Source organism: Lathamus discolor, chromosome 5, assembly GCF_037157495.1.
Source record: "Lathamus discolor isolate bLatDis1 chromosome 5, bLatDis1.hap1, whole genome shotgun sequence".
NCBI classification, from domain to species: Eukaryota; Metazoa; Chordata; class Aves; order Psittaciformes; family Psittacidae; genus Lathamus; species Lathamus discolor.
In genome coordinates this window covers 54,777,422-54,783,761 of record NC_088888.1, presented here as the reverse complement: position 1 = coordinate 54,783,761, position 6,340 = coordinate 54,777,422, and the positions used below count along the sequence as shown (strand labels likewise).

Genomic DNA, 6,340 nt, shown 5'->3' with positions numbered 1-6,340 from the left:
TAGGCTGCATCAAGACAAGACTGGTATACCGTTGGTAACAAGGCTGCAGAGCGAGGGAAGGAAAGTTATTCTCCCTTTCTTCACTTGTTCCTCTCTTGCCTGCTATGCCGTACCTTTCCCAACAGTCAGCCTGTTTCTATGTCAAAGGAGGGGTCAGGGTCTTTATTCAAGGCAAATATGGAATTTTGAAGAAAGAATCATGGGAGGAAAAAACAAGGTGAAGCCCAGGAAAACGCCTGACTAGTTCTACATGGCTTAAGCACTTAACCCTTGTCAGTGTTAAACCAACTGGTGTCACAAATACACTCAATTTATATGTGTTCTTTATAAAAACAAAAGAACATACTGTTCAGGTTTGCTTTGTCACTTAAGAGGCATTAAAAGTTGATTAAAAAGTGCTGTATCAGCCACTGAGGGACCCATGTACTGCAGCAGAAATACCCTTCAGAAAATAAAGAACTCCGAACAAACCAGACAAGCGAACAGCCTATGCTGTTCAAGAATTTTATTTTCTTAAAAATCTATCAGAAAGTTACTAAAGAGTCAGTTTGACCAAGGCAGTTCTATTACCTGCTAGCAACATCTCCTGCTTAGGCTAGCTTGTCCTCAGTTTCACCTCACACAAAAAAAAAAACAAGCTTAAATTGTAGCTCACAAAGATTTCAAATATCCCACGAGTTCTTTTCCTAATATAGTACCACACTCTTACAGTTATAATAGAGCATTCTATTATATATCTAATAGAGCATGTGAAGAAAAAGCCCAATCATGCAAGATCCTAAAATGGAGGAAATGATGTATGTGTGTGTGTATGCATGTGTACTGGGAGGACACAGATCATCTTTTGCCTGAAAGTTGTATTTTACAATCTCCATTATTTATTAATAAAATCATAAGGCCAGTGATTTACTTCTCTTTCATATTTATTCCCAGGAAAAATGCTGTGCTAGTCAGAGAAAGCACAAGAGATAACCCATACATTTATCCAGTCATTGGAGGCTCCAATATTCTTTAAGTGAAGCCCTCAAGTAATTTTGATGATGAATGACAAAGAAATTGAAGTCATAAATACTAGGCCAGATACTCACCAAGCAGAGTCAGTGTAATTGTAGGAACATAAACTGGGAAGAGATGATTTGCAGAATATATGACATACATCTGAAATTTGCTTAATTGAGTGCAGTGGGTCAGACAGTAACATTAGCACGGGTTTACAAAACACAAGTAAGACTTCTCCCAGTTTGATTTGCTTTAGTCTGACTTCATACATTTATTTGTTTCAACTGAATCAATTCTGGTTTACACCAGTGTGGCAGGAGGAACAGGTCCCTTGCTGTGGCCAGACACTTCAGCAGTGAACTCAGTGGTAGATCACAGAGTTATTCTTATGCAAGAAAACATTTATAAGCTATTTGTGAGCCATTTGTTTTGTCTGTAGTCTTGAATTTAAATTAATTCCATGCTCCTTTGTGAAACACTCATTGACCAGGAAGAGAAGTTTGAACTTCAAAATAATCCCAAGCTACCCAGTTCTTCACAAATTCCATTACTTGTAGCTTCAGGAGAATGACTTGCTGTGGCTAATTCCTTTTTGTTGACTCCTGAGTTTAACAAAGATTTTTCCATGTTGCCACTTTCACAGGCCAGTGTGAATGCCCTTTTTCCACGATGCCTTCTTTTAAAGAGAACCAGGGTCTGAAAAGTCCCCTTGGAAATGAGAACATGTCCTGCCACATGCTCTGTGGGAAAGAAGGAATAGCAAGGTGACTGACTGAGGTTTTGCATCCTAATATAAAGGTACATGCTTTCTGTAAAAGGGGACAGAGGAAGAGCACTTCTTTCTCCATATGTGGTCTATTAGAAAAGGTTGGTTATAGTCTCACGGTAAACTTGGCTTGCCCTCTTCCCATCACCTTGATCCCACCCCTGAATCTCAAGACAGCAAATGCAGCAAATGACCCACCACATGCGAGTTAATGTTTCAGCAGTCTCAGAGATGGGCCCCGCGAGGATGTCAGCTCTGTATGGGGCAGGCATACTGTAGCCATCTCATAGGGTTCAGCTGAGCACATGGTATCCTGGCCCTAATACCAATCATTTAAACTGACTGTGACCTGAAGATATGAGATGCTCATTAGAGGCCTTAGTAGCCTAATATCATCAGTAGATTGAACAAAGCTGTTCCAGTCTTTGCCAGCACAAACATTAATAAAAAGGACCATGTCAATAAAAGTTTCCACAATGAACCCATAGAATGAGGCACTTATAGACTATTATAAACAATTTGCCCCTTGGTGGTTGTCTGTTATCAGGCCCAATGAAAGCTTTGATAAGCCTTGCCTCTTTAGGAATCATTAATTTCCTTGGAAATTTAAACAGCTGTCACTTGTGATATTCTTCAGGTGTACATGTGGGAAAGATTAGCTAGTGTTTATAATCCAATGTGTTCATTAAGTGGCTGCCCATGTGGAACCTCCTTCGCAGGCTGAGAGTCCGGCTTGCAAATCTCCCACAGATAATTGGAGGCATCCATGAATTATGAGAATGAGCTGTCGACAACAGGGATTGTGAGGCCTTACTAATATCAGCTGGTCTTAGTACAAGGTTTAATGATTTCTCACAAATGGGATTTGGCCTCTTTGGGCACATGTGCTTAGTCATTATGAACAAGGAGAGCCAGGTTGATGGCTTGTGCTTCCTGCTTGGGCTGCTGCCCTTCCAGCTTGCTCTTGCTCTCTGATACGACATCCTTCTATAGTACAGTGTAATGCCTCATACTGGATTAAGGCCGTGTGAAGTAACTGACAGGCTTTAATGGCCCCAGCCAACCTCACCTGAGACACTCACCCACACCTCCTGTGCCCAAGGGCTCCCTGTAAGATCAGGAATGGATACCTGGTCCTGTCTTGAGCTATGTTGTAGATGTGCCTGTCTGCAGCTCTGCTTCCCCAGTGTACCCTGGACCTACTCTGTAGTTAGCTTGTATCTTGGTTGGACCTTTCAGTCATGTCACAGACTATCTCCTTTTGCTCCTAACTGGAGCTGGTGGGTAGACCCTCGCCCTGGTTAATCACTTGTGTCGGGGTGTTGATGGTCCTTGGTATAGCCCCTGGCTCTGCCTGCTATGCTCAGCCCCCATGGGATGGTGCCTTGTTGGTGAGGGCACAGCCTGTGCTGGGATCACCCTTGGCTGCTAACTTGTCCTCCTTCACAGGGCAATCCTGTTCTTGCTGCTTCCTGACTGTAACCCTCTGATAGGTACAAGCTTCAGGTTCTTGTCTGTGCTGCTTCATTGGGAGCACATTTTCCCTTGGGTCACACTCTAGTATTGAAGATGCTACTGAAGGTCCTGGTTCAATGGCCATGATGGCAGTCAAGGGTGACAGGTGTCACTGGGTAGCAGTGTTTTCTAAAACAGTGCCACAGCTCAAGGCATCAGGCACTTGCACTACTATGGCCTTAAAAGCACAAGTACTTTTAAACACCTACTTATTTCCAGTCTTCCTTATTGTGTGTTTCCACTCAGGCAGCAAGATCAGTCATCATCACAATACTTGGCATATGATCACTTAGCATGAGCTAAGTGTTTCAGAAGGCTCATGGTTTTGCTAAAGAAGTGGGGAGCATTTTACAAAGTGCAGCTTCTCCCACTGAAGCTACTGGGATTGGAAAATGTTGAATGCCTTGCAGAGGATATAGTTTAAATAACAAGTAATTTTCTCCATTTACTCCTTCTTCATTATTCTAAAAAGGTAATGTTTGTTTTTTCATTCCCTGACCGCTACCCTTCCTTGAAGTGCGATTTCTTCTTCCTTGTGGGATTGATGCACCCTCAGCAAGTTTGCTGACGACACCAAGCTGTGTGATTTGGTTGATATGCTGGAGGGAAGGGATGCCATCCGGAGGGACCTTGACACACTTGTGAAGTGGGCTGCTGCCAGCCTTATGAAGTTTAACCATGTCAAATGCAAGGTCCTACACCTGGGTAGGAGCAATCCCAGGCACAGCTACAGATTGGGCGGAGAAGAGATTCAGAGCAGCCCTGCGGAGAAGGACTTGGGGGCGTTGGTCAATGAGAAAATGAACATGAGCTGGCTTCAGTGTGCGCTCACAGCCCAGAAGGCCAACCATATCCTGGGCTGCATCAAAAGCAGCGTGACCAGCAGGTCGAAGGAGGTGATCCTGCCCCTCTACTCTGCTCTCATGAGACCTCACCTGGAGTATTGTGTGCAGTTCTGGTGTCCTCAACATAAAAAGGACATGGAACTGTTGGAACAAGTCCAGAGGAGGGCCACGAGGATGATCAGAGGACTGGAGCACCTCCCGTATGAAGATAGGCTGAGGAAGTTGGGGGTGTTCAGCCTGGAGAAGAGAAGGCTGCATGGAGACCTCATAACAGCCTTCCAATATCTGAAGGGGGCCCAGAAGGATGCTGGGGAGGAACATTAGGGACTGCAGTGATATGACAAGGGGGAATGGGTTTAAACTTAAACAGGGGAAGTTTAGGTTAGATATAAGGAAGAAGTTCTTTACTGTGAGGGTGGTGAAGCACTGGAACAGGTTGCCCAAATAAATGAATGCTAATGCCTGGCTGTGTCAAGGTCAGGTTGAACAGAGCCTTGGGTGACATGGTCTAGGGTGAAGCATCTTTGCCTATGGCCGGGGGGGTTGGAACTAGATGATCTTAAGGTCCTTTCCAACCCAAACCATTCTGTGATTTTATGCTTCTGAGCTCCTAACAGTCAGCTTAAGAACAATTCTCTCAATTTTCCTTCTCTTTCACTGCTTATTGTTAAGCCATTGCCTTTACAATGAAAAGAGAGAGGCCGTATCCCATTTCAGAGTCCACCCAAGCCAGGTTTAGACAGACTGCAAGGACTGCTGGGCCTTCAGCCAAAATCTCTCATCTATGCCAGGATGGAAGATTTGGGTTTTGAGTGAGAGTTTTTGAAGGGATGGGTGGAGGTGCATGTCGATAAAAGGCATGCTCTGTCTTTGAAGTACTTTTCTGGATATAAACAGATTGTTCATATACCACACACTGATTCCGGAATTTGTGCTGCTGCCTAACCTCTTTGACTAAGAGAGATTGATCTTTGCTTTTCAGATGGGCTCCATTCTTGCAGCAGAAACCTGCTCTAACCCATCACATAGATCAGAAGAATAAGTCAGTGCAAACTCTGAAGGTGCACCAAGTCCCAGATTGGTTTAGTAATGCTCAGTTTCACTGAACTATTTTTATATTTTCTGTGATATTAATTTATTGTGGTCAACAGGTTTGCTAATGAATCATAAAACAGTGGACTCTGGGGTATATCTTCAAGATCATCGTAGGTTAATTATGACATTACACTTATTGATTAATTTCAAACGTTAGACACATGTTTTAGAGCAAGGACAGGATTTGACTGAACAACAAATGACTGAGTAAGGCAGACTGCATGTTGGACTACGCTAAGGGAAGCATGGCTAGTTGATCAAGGGAAATTATAACTACCCTTTATTTAGTGCCTGGGAGGCCACACCTGGGTACAGAGTCTAGTTTTGAATCCAGTTCAAGAGGGAGAAGCTGCAGTGAGACTAGAGAGGCTACCAAACTGGTTGGGAGCCCAGAGAGCACATCACCTCTGAGGAGACACTGAAAGAACTGGGCTTGTTTCTTCCAGGCAAAGAGAAGCCTAAAGGGTGATCTAATAGCAGTAGAAACATTTACAAAGATGACAGAGCCAAACTTTCATCTTTTGTAGCAAAATATATAAGAAGGCTCAATGGACACAAAATGTGGCTTTGGAGGACATTAGGAAAAAACTTTTCTACTACGAGGGTACAGTATGGGGACCAGGTAGTGTGTTATGGGAGCCAGACACTTCTCATTAGTAAGAAGTCCAGTGAAAGGACGAGAGGCAATGGCTGTAAGCTGAAGTACAGGAAACTCCACTTAAACTTAGGAAAAGAAAATTTATGGTAAGACTGATCAAACATTGGAACAGCTTGCCCAGAAAGACTGTGGAAATATTAATCCTTGGATAATTCAGAGTTTGACTGGGGAAGGTCCTGGACAACCTGTTCTAGCTCACCCTGCTGTCAGTCAATTCAGAATCTGACTGGGGAAGGTGCTGGACAATCTTTTCTAGCTCACAGGGTGGTGGACTAGACAATTGTGAGAAGTTACTTCCAATCTCAGCTATCCTCTGAGCTCCTGAATTTTGTCTGTTGCTAGACTGGTCAGAATGTGAAACCTTGCTCCCCTCCCACCCTGAGTATATGATAGATACAATCAACTTTTGATTATCCAGATGTGGATTTTCAGGTTGTGTGTTAACTGTGAAACTCATGCAGA

The 6,340-nt window shown here is 43.5% G+C and overlaps 1 long non-coding RNA gene across 1 annotated transcript; it reads right to left on the bottom strand.

The window, feature by feature from the left end:
* Nucleotides 1–1,240: 1,240 nt before the first annotated feature.
* LOC136014336 (uncharacterized) lies at nt 1,241–2,089 on the bottom strand. The gene is made up of 2 exons (XR_010612642.1): nt 1,964–2,089; nt 1,241–1,739 (listed from the first exon to the last, which is right to left on the bottom strand). It is a non-coding gene; the product is annotated as an uncharacterized LOC136014336 (long non-coding RNA).
* Between the last annotated feature and the right edge of the window lie 4,251 nt (nt 2,090–6,340).